This window comes from Micropterus dolomieu, linkage group LG20 (assembly GCF_021292245.1).
Source record: "Micropterus dolomieu isolate WLL.071019.BEF.003 ecotype Adirondacks linkage group LG20, ASM2129224v1, whole genome shotgun sequence".
NCBI classification, from domain to species: Eukaryota; Metazoa; Chordata; class Actinopteri; order Centrarchiformes; family Centrarchidae; genus Micropterus; species Micropterus dolomieu.
Window position 1 is genome coordinate 30,094,707 of NC_060169.1, and position 12,848 is coordinate 30,107,554.

Below are 12,848 nucleotides of genomic sequence, written 5' to 3' on the forward strand. Positions count from 1 at the left end.
CATCTGAACAGAGCAGCACTTACTCAACTCCTCTACAGCTTTTCTAATGAGGTGTGTGTGTGTATGCGTGTGTGTGTGTGTGTGTGTGTGTGTGTGTGTGTGCCTGTGTGTGATTGCTGACTGACACTCCCTTATGCCTGAAATAACTCTTACACACGTCAGGTGGCTGTTGCCCCAAGGTCCCCAGAGCTGAGGTGTCATTTAAGAAACACAGTTTAGTTTTGCTGCAGCTGACTGCCAGCCCGTTGCTCTGCCTACTATGGAGAAAACAAAAACCCCAAAATCAACCTGCACCTAAATAAAAGCAACACTGCTGGAGCAGATACTGACTTTGAATGTGACCAAAATCTTTCAACTAAATTCTGCTTCTGTTGATCGATAAATGGCTCCTGGAAGTTATGTCTTGCGCAAACACTGCAAAAGCAACTGTTTAAGGATGTTTTGAACTCTAAACTCAGATTTGCTTTGCCAGTCCAAACAAGTTTACAAGACTTTAGTTCACATGCTATTTACCTGTCTAAGCCTGCCTACTGTGTAAACCCCCCCTAAAGAAACGGTAGTTCATAAGGGAGCAGCAATTCAGTTTGCAAGCATTTCTTATTTTATTTTGTGCCTATGTGGAGGTATTCATAAACTACAGTCTTGCCGGGAAAATCAGCTGAAAACTATCCGAGGCAAAACGTCTTCAACCCCACAGTTCTCCCCTGGTCTCACGGACTCTGTCTGATTACCTGGCTTCAGCATTTAAAGTGCTCATTGAGCCCCAAGCCCTCCCTCGCTCTGCTATCTCAGGCTCCTTTCTTCTCCCTGTCAGGGAAAATGCCAGAGAGGTGCAATGAGCACCACGCTCCGATCCCAGTGCTGGTAATTTGACAGCGAGCAGAGAGAGAGAGAGCGCAGAATAATTGGAATAGCATTTATGTGTCAATGTGACACTGACGGAGAGAGCTCAACATTTAACATGTCCACCTGGAATGAGGGGAAATATACAAGTCGGGGATTCCTGGAATAGATTTCACAAGTTGCCTAGCTAAAGAAGTAGTGGGTTAATCAGATAAACTAGGCATCTGGCCTTTTGTCAGAGCTGTTTGTGTCTGAGGCTCTGGGAGAACAGACAGGGGCAATACAAATGATGACTTTGGCAAAACCATGGTCTTTTGAACAATAAGCCAATGCTGGACAGAGCTGAGCTTGCTGATGGTTTTAATTGGACCTAACACAGTGGGGCAGATGCACCCAAAGACAATAGCAGCTTTTACTGTGATATTGTTCAGAAACCCAATGTTCCTGCTATCAGCTGATGCAAGAAGTGAAACAGCAAGTCATTTTTGTCTTAAAGTGTGCCTGTCAAACACAAGCCAAAATCAGAAAGCAGTCCGATGATATGACTGGCAGGTTTCACGGAACTTTTTAATTGGTTCCTTTCACTGAACAGTACCGATCCACAGCTTCCGATGTGAAAAGGGTGAATCTTCCTATTAGAAGATGACACGGGAGCAAAACAGCAAGCGTCTGTAGTTCTGGGGGGAAAAAACATGCTTCAAAGAAAACACCACATACACATACTTTCATTCGAGTTGGACAAAAGGGGCTGCCATGTTGAAGAGATGCTGAGACGTATTAATTTATCAGATCTTGTGTTTGCGTGTCAGCCAGTGATGGTGAGATAGGTCTACAGTGTAAGCTGAATGTTCATCAAGACGTAGACAGGAAAATACAAATACTGGTTACTGCCTTTCTCTGGTGCTGGCTAGCCAGTGAGGATGACTTTTTGTCCCTCCTGTTCCACTCTCATACTAGCTGCTGCTGCCAGTCTCACAATAGAGGGACAGCACAGTGTAATGAGCAGGATTACCAAGGGAGACTGGCAGGAATAGTATGGTATCAAAGGAAATCCAGTCAGTGAGGGATATTCAGACAGCACTCCCGTTCTTTTATTCATTGCCTGTGCGCCCAAAGTGACTCAGCTCACTCTCCCGCTGTCAAACCCTGTCATTATCCATTAGTGTGTTTCTGTCTCGCAGGGGACCGCCCACTGCTGCTGCTGGCACGTGTGAGTAGGTGCATTCATGTTTGTGTATATGTGTGTGTGCTTTATGAATAGGTGCACGTGAATGTTGTGTATGTTTGCATGCGTACGTATGTTTGTGTGTGTCCACATCACACACTTTGTGTACACACTTCGTGGTTGCCCTTCAGGCTCCTGGTAGTGGGCCGGTTTTCGGCCATGATTGTCGTAGCTGTGGTAATTCCTTGTTAAGCACTGTGAGTTTGATAAGCAGTAACAATGTCTCCATTAGGACCATTCAAACTGATAAGAAAAGATAGACCGCTTGCTGGCATTTGGAAGGATGACTTTGCATGTATGTGTGTTTTTATACCTGGTGGTGAATAACTGGTTCATTGCACTTCAACATTTTTTTTACTCTGCATTTACATGATGGGAAATTTTCTAGTCCATTTGTTGAATACACAGAAGAGTAATGCTTCATTTTATGGGTCTGTAATTTGTCCTTGTGATTTCCTTAGACGTTTCCCATAAAGAATCATATAATTTGCTCGTAATTGTATGGCAAAATGGAAAAAATATTTATTTCTTTGAAAGACAAGCTCCATTTAAACCAAAGTAAATATGAATTAATTGTTATTAATAGAAACTTTAGCCATATAATTGTGTACTTATCTTTAGACAAATTTCATAACTTTGTATGTTCACTGTTTTCCACTGACAAAAACCCCCTCAGTTAATCACATAACCTTATTGGACATGTACAAATTGAATTCTCTCAATTTTCCCTGTGACCAGTACAAAATTACAGAGATCTTTTCAGAAAATGTCGTACGAAATCATTTGGAAATTACAGGGTCATAGTGTCAGCAAACTGACTCACTATCACACTGTGATATTACACAGCGATATCTATCTAAAGTTTTCCAACATTAGTCATCATTGATCATTTCATGGCAGGCATTTTGACAATGTAATTATTAACATTAATGATGGCTGCTACTGAGACAGTTAATCAAACTGAGCCATCATTATGTTATTAGTTACAGCAGGGTTTTATCTGACACAGAAGTCTAAAGTTGTGTCCAGAATCATTTTATTAACTTCTGACCTTGCTTGTCAGCGAATGTAAGTCAAGGTCTTTCTGAATTTGTCTGTAAGTGATCTGCCAAGCAACACTTCCTTCACTAAAAAATTTAGCCGGCCACTCTGTCACCGCTATTGTCACGACTTTTGAGAGGGCTGAGGCACATCACTGCCTTCTTTTTACCAATACCATATAGGTCTACACCTTGAGATTTCTGCAAGGCGAGTGTGCTGAAATTGTTCCAATTCAGTTCAATCAAAAGTTCCAGAAGTAGCAAAAAAAAAAAAAAAAAAAGCAATTTCATTTGCAGTCCAGTGAAAACTGTGATTCATCAGGAAATGTACCCATGAGACTTGCTATTTAGTCAAGTTGCAAGGACCCTAGTGCTCATGCAATACTCCACACATTTCTGGTGTGAGTATATCACAGTGTGGGTATGTGTGTATATGATCCGGCTAAGGAGGCTGGGCTTTAGGTGTTGCTCTTCTTTTCTCTCCGCTCAGCTGTGTTCCTCCAAGGAGGGCGGGCAACGGGCCAGAACTCCCGGGGCTGGTAGAGATCCAGATAAGATGGACGGAAAGAGAGAAGGGGATGTGTGCACCAGTGCGTGTGTGGGTGTGCATGTGTGAATTGGGGTGGGAGGCCAAGCATATATCTTGTCAGAGAGAAAACAGGAGAGGGAAATCAGATGAGAGAAAGACAGGCAGGAAACAAAGTGAGAGAGTGAAATAGAGATCAATATGTCGAGAGAGAGAGACAAATGTGATGGCAAGAAACAAAAAATGATTGAACGACAAGAGAGGAATAAGGAAAACAGGTAGAGGGAGTGAAGGTGGGAGGTAATAGAGAAATGGACATTGTGTTGGAAATAAAGGGTGAGAGACAAAAAGGAAGAGAGAGAGTGAGTAAAGGAATATACTGAGAGAGAGAAGAAATGGTAGAAAAAGCATAAATGAAATGAAATGAGAGAGCCAGCAGTGAATTGTTTGAGGACTTCTGTCAGCTGTATCCAGCTGAGGGGAAAGTCCTGATTGGGCCATCTCTAACACACAGTCTCAACCCAACACCACTGTGATGTGATTACTGGTCTTTGGTTCAAGACAGAGTCTTACAACAAAATCTAATAATCTAATCATAACGTGTATGGAGTTGATAAAGTTAAATACTTGGGCTTGTCGTCCTCATCGGGGTCTCAACCTGACTGCAACTTCGCACAGCCACTGAAGAGGAGTGGACCAACATTCCACAGGCCACAATCAACAACCTGATCAACTCTATGCGAAGGAGATGTGTTGCACTGCGTGAGGCAAATGGTGGTCACACCAGATACTGACTGGTTTCCGGACCCACTTGGACCCCCTCATACAGTGAAACTGCACATTTTCGAGCCTAAGGCACACCTGTGCAATCCCCATGCTGCCTGATCAGCATCTTGACATGCCACACCTGTGAGGTGGATGGATTATCTTGGCAAAGGAGAAGTGCCCACTAACACAGATTTTGACAGATTTGTGAATAATATTTGAGAGAAATAGGCCTTTTTTGTACATAGAGAAAGTCTTAGGTCTTTGAGTTCAGCTCATGATGAATGGGGGCAAAAACAAATTTGTTGCATTTGTAATTTTGTTCACTGTACATTCAAACCTCACATTGATCACCTCCTTCACAAAATTCATTTTGCAACCATTGTTTTATTTCGATCCAGAAACTGTTTTACACTTAGCGTCCGAAAAACCTTGCCACACAACTTATACTGCCATTTTTTGACTATGCCGATGTTGTTTATCAAAATGCATCTAAAACCAGCCTTCTACCCCTCAACACAGCATACAATAATCTCTGTAGATTTTCTCTTGGATGTTCCTATAATACTCATCACTGTATAATGTATAACTCACTTAAATGGCCTGGTTGAATTCACCTAAGTACTTATCTTTTTGAGGTTTCTTTCTTTTTCTTCATTGTAGTGTGTTGTTGATTGTTTGTGTTTTGTTTTTGTTTTTCTTATGATTGTAATATGTTTGATTTGTCTCTTGTTTTGTATTGTATTGTATAGTAGGACCCCCTCGAAAACAAGATGGTTCATCTCAAGGGTTTATCATATTCAATAAACTTGTACAACAAGTTTTCAGTGACATGAATGTTTACATCTAAGAACATAGCTATCATTTTGGGGGGGAATTATGTTGGAATTAAGCCAGCTAAACATCAGTGTACATTTAGTAAGCGTTGAATATAGTATAATATATATGATTTCTGTAACACTCCACTTTTGGTCAGACAAAAAGTGTGTGCGTGCACATTCATGCCTTGGAACTCTGAAATGAACCTTTTAGTCGTTTGAATGACATAGCTATTGATATCTAATCTAATGCACTTTTCCTGAGTCAGTACCTCTAAATGAAATAAAGTTTAAAACCTATCCACATTTTTTGTATGTGCTCTGGGGTCATTGTATTCAGCTAATTAAGTTATTATTTTGTAATGTATTCAGGATTTTTTTTGAAAATGAGCATTTAATACTTTTCCAGTAACTTGAAAAAATCCACCCACACTTGTGTGTTTTATATAGAAGCAGAAATGAAAGTGCCTTGATATTCAAATATTATTTAGCCTACTCCAAGATGCAAAACAAGTAATCTAACTCAATCAACTAAATCTTCAATGCCGTCCTTCGCTGAACTCTGTAGGCTCAGTGTGTGAGGCCTGTTATGTGACAAACATTAAAATACTAGTTCCTGTTTCCTAAACTGACTGCAAAACACAAACTCTTACTGAGAGTGAGCATGTCCAGTATTCGATATGTCCAGATTGTCTACACTTGAATGAAAATTGAGACATAATGTTTCATTTGCAATTACTAACAGTGTGCACTTTGATTGTTAATATACAGAAGCCATGAGTAGGGCAATGACAGATGAAGGAAACCAGCTGAGCTCAGAGTGGGAGACTGATTTACTGAGAGTGGTGTCTATTACTACAAAATTGGGTGTGCATTGTACTATAAAATGGATGGGAACAAAAAAATTCAGCCCTGTCATTTTGTCTGACACAGTTTTAAGTCCCCCAGAGTCGAACATAGTTAGAGCTGCAACTTTACAACACAACTGTACAGGGAGGAAACCTACTATCCTGCAACTGCTATCACTACCTCATTGTTAGTGTTTCCTGAAAAAATCTAATCTATCTATGAAATAGTAATAAATTTGAGGCAGGTTAAGGTTTGGCAAAGAGATTTAAATTAAATTTTTCATCTTAATTTAATAAATTAAATATCGCTGGCTGATGGTACATAATAGTGGACGTGTTTTGAGGTTGAAATTCGCCTTCACTTCTCAACAGCTTTAGAGAAGCTTATTTGCTGGTGAACAGTAGAGGATTACGGCTCTGATTGGCAGCTGTGCTTCAGCCTGTGTTACAATTTGTTGCAGAAAGTGTGCACTTCAGCTCCATGCCCAGTCATCTCACGTTTAAACTATGTAGCTTCCCCAACACTGTTATTGTGCTGCTGGCTGTTTGATGTTGTTGACCTAAAACTTTAAGCTTATTTTATCATTGCATTCACAGCATCAGTGAAATGCCCACAATAAAAAATTGGAAGAAGTTATTCCTTCCACCTGCTGTGGCTGTTTGCCTTTATAACAAAGTCTTGTTGTCTTGTTTTGTAGTGTATTGTGCTAGGAGACTGTGCTGCAGAACTTGGCCGGTTTCTACCCTCAGTGGGTCGATTGACTGACAGCTCTGATGTTGCATGAAAAGCAGGTTCGACTGATGAGGGCTCCGGGCGAGCGGGAGTTTGGCCGGTGGTGCGTTGCGAGAGTGTTGGTTCTATGGGAGATCTGTGTTATTGAATGGAGCTCACTTTGAACTGGCTGACAATGGACTTATAACAAATGTACCAGATCTTTAGTTTGTGCAGTGTCGACAACCAGGACAGAAACCCTGGTGGGCTGTATGGGGGGTGTCGAGCGTAAACAAAAAAGAGAGAGAGAGAGAGAGAGAGAGAGAGAAGAGACTGGGAGATAGAAGGATATGGAGAGCAAAGTGAGAGAGAAGCAGTGAAAAAATGATATGAAGGGGCAGAGTGACAGAAAGACAGATAATAAGAAAGCAGAGGGAGAGAAACAAAAAGCAAAGAAGCACAAGAAACAGAATACCAGTGAAGTGCAACAGAACAATATGTGACCTAAATATGACAATGAAATAAAAGAGAAAGAGAAGTGGGTAGATGAGATGCTCTCCTCAGCTTCTCACACTATAATTATTCATTGACCGAGGTCAATCATTCATCATTCATATCATGTAATACCTGCAAACCACATTTGGTATCTGTTACACCTGTTATTCTAGGCTTATACCTCGTGCTCTTCTGTTTTTGTTTAACAATTTTTAAAAACAAAATGCGCTGAATGCTGTGTTACTGTGTCCCTGCAGGGTTTGAACATCAGATTAAGCTTAATACTTGTGCAATCGAAAGCATCTTGTCACACTACTTAAACTTTCAGTGTGTAAGTTCTAGTGACATCTAGTGGTGAGGGTTGCAAATTGCACCCCCCCCTCCCCTACCCAAGCGAGCAGTATAGCTATGGTGCCTGAGACAGGACAAAGATATCATCTATGAGATAAAAGAGATTGCCATTCAAGAAATTAGGTTTCTTTTGATATATTAAGAAATTATTTAAATTATGTAAAACCATATGTTTTTTTGAATATTATTGTTACTTTTTCATTAATAAACAACAGCCACACGAAGAAATGAAGTGCTACGTGATGTCTCATGCTCCTGTAATACAGTATTTTACATCTTGGGAGGGTTGGCTCATCTGGACTAACATACCAAAGTAAATGAAGAAATTCTCAAACACTATTCAATTCAATTCAATTCAATTTCATTTATATAGCGCCAAATCACAACAACAGTTATCTCGCAGTGCTTTTCATAAAAGAGCAGGTCTGGACCGTACTCTGTGGTGTTATTTACTATCACATCTAGTGCATCAAGTAAGACCACTGACAGATCTCAGGATAATGTAAGCCTCACTGTTTCTGCACCACAGCCCATTATAAACCACATAATACATGAAGTTTACAAAGGCATTGGCTGGGGAGGATCAAGGTTCCTCTCGCTTTGCTTAATTAGATAAGCATGCAAATATTACCAAAATGTCTATTTAATTTTTTGAAAAACAACAGAAACACAAAGTAGTACTGACAGCCATAATTTCAGTTTGTGGTAAAACGGTGCAACGTTTTAATTGACATTTAGCATGTGAAAATACAAATTACATATTTGTGCGCACAGTGGGAAGCAAGTTTTTTTAATGTAAATTCGAAAAGTATTTATTATTGGTCACTTGATAGGCACACGGTCTTGTTATACATCACCATTAGCAGTAAAAAGAAATACATGTTTTTCCACCAGTGCAGTAAAATGTGAAGTTTAGTTGCTGATCTGAGCTTCCCCACTGTCACCGTTTCATTTCCAATAACATTCATCATCTGTTTGTCTCAGGAAGGTAACGGCGCATTTCTGTCCATGTAACAAAGCCATAACAGAGCACCGGTGGAAAATCTATATGAAGTTACAATTCAACTACATAGTTTTTCAAAGTTTAGCTGGCTGATCTGAGCTTCGATGCTGGAAGCTGCCCTTTTATTGCCAATTACCGATCAACTGATTCTCACAAACATAACATACAAAGCCAAAACAGAGCGCTGTAGAGAGAGAGAGAGAGAGAGAGAGAGAGAGAGAGAGAGAGAGTAACTACATGAAATGAATCCAACTGACATAACACCACAAGCCAAAGCACAGCGCTGGAGAATAAACCAATCCAACTAACAATACATGTTTTTCTACCAGTCAGTAAAAGTTTAGCTGGCTGATCCTTCCATGCTCTAAGCTAACCTTAAGGTTTTATTGCCAATTAACGTTACTGATCAGCTGATTGTCTAGCTAACATAACTGTAACCAGGAAAGCCAAACCACAGGCTGGAGAATAAGTGGGCGCCATGAAATTAATCCATATTTTACACCACGGACAGCGGAAACATGTCACGACTCTCTGTGATTATGGCCAGCTAATAGCTATCAAACAACAGTTTTCATTTGAATTGCTAAAGTCTGACAAACTTATTTACCTGTCCAGCAGAAAACAGAAAACTTCAGCACCGCTTTTAAAACATCTGTCCCACATTAACGTTATAGAATTCCATCTGTGAAAATCCACAAAATCCTTGATTTCTGCCATCAGCTGTGTGTCTCGACTCTGTCTGGCTGTCGGCTCTCGTGCTAAATAGCACGTGTGTGTTCCTTCAGTTGTCCAAATGTCACTTCTCTTCTTATTACTTCTAATAAATCAGAAGACTACTCGGAGACTGTATATTACTATTATTATTATTATTCCCTCTTCTTCTTCTTTGTACGTATTCAATGTAGTGACGGGCGTCTAAACTACCGGAATTACACAAGCAGAAGAAGAACGCTGTGATGACGAAACAAGCTCTGTAGCGCTGTTTGTTTGTAGACGGCTACGGTACAAACCTGACGACAAAATACAGCGACCTCCACAGCAGGGGGTACCCACGGTTATGTAGATATAAATTTCTCATTCTAAGGTAATAAAAACATAATGGTTCATTATGTAAGGTCTTTACACACCACTGAAAACATAGTTATGGATCTTATATTGCATTTCTGTCAGTAGAGCATCAGAAATATTACACACTGGACCTTTAAGCCATTAATACGTCCTGTGCATCAGTGTAATAGCAAGCTGTCCGTGGCAGCCTTAAGTGAACAACAGAGTTGGGATGGCATCAGCTACCAGGAAGATGAGCTGCCATTCAGGTGATTGACAGACTTGTAGGGGATTCACAGCAGATGAATAGGAAACAGCTGATAGCTCACTAAGAAGAGAGAGGAGGGAGTCAACCACTTTGCCAGCCATCCCGCCTAATGATGGCGGCCCACAAACCCACATACCTGGATAGATCAGCCCTGCATTGTGTCAGCGGAGCATTATTAATGACAGACTCTCAAAATCTTATTACAGCCTCAGCTTGTGGGTACGCCTGACAGCTCGGAGGTTCAGCCTGGCGGAGATTGGCTAGGTAATGAATAAATGACATGCTTAACCATTCCACCAAAATAATACTGCGCAACATTAATACCAGAAAAGAAAGGAGGGAGTTTGTAAAAGTGAAAGAGCAACAGTCTACAGTGTGTACAATCAGAGTTTCCATAAGAAGAACAATAGCAGCCAAGTTACAATGATGGCTGCCAGACAGCAGCAATGAACAGGTGAGATTATGAGCTGATGGGATAATGTTATTCCCCGCGGCCAATTTATACATTGAAAGGAAAAGAAATAGTTGAAGTATGACATGGCTATAGACTTAATACCTCTCATTAATCTTCACAGTGCTTTCACAGAAAATGGGCGACTAATTCTATTAGTGTCCAAAGAGAGATTCAGCCAAAGCCAGTGGTGGACTTTGACTACCATTAATTTGATCTCTTTCCTTGCCTTGGTTTTTTAAAGCTGTTCTACTCAATATTTTCACATTAACAATAGGTCAAATTACTATGTGTAAAGTGCAAATGGTTGCTGGTAATGACAATCCTACAGAGAATTGTCACCCAAGTTGCCCTCATACTTCATGGAGCATTTTAGCATCTGTCAGCTATTTGTTTTGTTTGTACCGCCTGCAACTTTACTGTTTTGGTTCTCGTTCACCTTATCATTGTTTCCAGCAGGAGCAGACAGTTGTTTTCAGCTATAAATCTCTAAAAAATACGTCAGACAGACAAAAGTGACTAGCTGCGGTCAACATAGCGGAGTACTGAGCTGATAAAAGAACCAGATATTTCCCTCGGGAGTTGGAGGAGACAAAACAAAAACAAAACAAAGAATGAAAACCTAACAAAAAAAACATTGCTATCCAAGGAAAGAACTGTATGAGTGCTATGTTTAAAATGTGAGTCACCTTCTGTTCATAATGCTGATGTGGGCTTGCTCGAGAGCACCACCAAGTTCCTCCTTCTTTTATAGCTCGTCTTAATATTTTGTATGTGCTGTATAAAGCAGAACTTCCGTGCTATTGAAAGGTGTTATACAAATACTTGCCTTGCTTTCAATTTCCTAATCCAGGTTCAGACATTTGGTGTATTTGGCTGATGGTCACCCCGCTCCTATCTCGCCACGCGTATTTGTGGAGAATCTGGTGCTGGATCAGGGTTTCGTTCATAGCAGAGCAGCACCTTCACTGCGATTTATTGAAAGTCATCCCTTGATGCTAGTGAACTATTTGCAATCCTTCTTTTTTCAAACCAGTTAACATGGAGAGTATCATAGATTGTGTCTAGCTGAAATAAAACTGCACCAGCAGTCAGCAAGGAGACAGGAAGTTTCAAGTGTTATTTGCTCCAGGTTGCACCCTTTGTCCCCCACAGTGCGGGGCAGTAATTGCGCTGCCTGCCAGCATAGAACGAGTACCTCCTATTGAGCGTTTCCATCATTTTGAAGGTTATGACACTTTGATGTAGCACGAGCTGCTTCATTTGAATATCTAATCCCATATCCTGTGTTTAAGGTGGGTCTCTGGTGTACATGTGGACCATATCAAACGTTTGGAATTAAAACATTTACCAGGAAACACCGTAATAATTAAACCAAATGGGAACAAAAGCGCAGTGTGCTTCATGAAAGAGATAAAATGTGACATATAATCACAAATGAATGGCTATTTCAGGAGCAGAGCATTGTTATGGGTTAAAGCTGAATTATAGTTATAGATGAGGTGTTCATCCTCCTGATGTAAAGCTACTGGGCCGTGTCAAGCTTCAAAAACAACAATATTAATTAAGAGGTCATATAAATACAATGCAATTCATTTAGATTTCACCTCAAATTTGTCAAATGAATTCTGTTACAAAACAACTTATGGTCCCTAATATGGGATTTTCTGAATTAATGTATGAGTACTTTTACATTTTCTGTTTTGTTGGATATATGTGCCAGACACGCCCATTCACATTCTGCTGATGTTTATGCTGCAGAACCAGACAGCAGCTGCCAGAATTGAGTCAAACTGTCTCTGAGCCATCAGGTCCATCACCAAATGTTGATGATTTGCAAATAACCAGCTAGTGTGGTGTCCGGACAATAATGCTGCGATGATGTGTTGAGAAGAAATCCGCTTGACACTGTTCTTGATCATAAAAGTTTATTACATCAAGGAGTTCAGCCTCAATTACAAGCTCTGCAGCAGCTTGGAGAGTGACCCAGCCCGATGACCACTCTGTCTCTCTGTACATCAAACATAGCTTATATAGGATATGTTTAGGTATCTGTTAGACACCATATAAGGGTCTGAGTCTGCAAACTAAGGCACCAATCCATATAAGGGCACAGTTCTATAGGATAAGTGTAGGCATCTGTTAGACACCATATAAGGGTCTGAGTCTCCACATAACCACTGACCTCTGCTCTCCCCTTAAAAGGTCACTAATCTCTATCCGGCTGCTACAGTGCTATGTTAAACTGTTATGCGTCAAATGCACATATATATATATATACACCACACTAGCAACTGTAACACAAAACACAGAAAATACAGTGAGTGCCATAAAGATTGCATCATTACAAATTACAGAGAATTAGTGGTTGTAAGGATTTATTTATTAAAAACAAAAGTTGGTGGTTTTGTTTGAAAAATAGCACCACCACTTTTCACAAGACATCTTCCAGAATT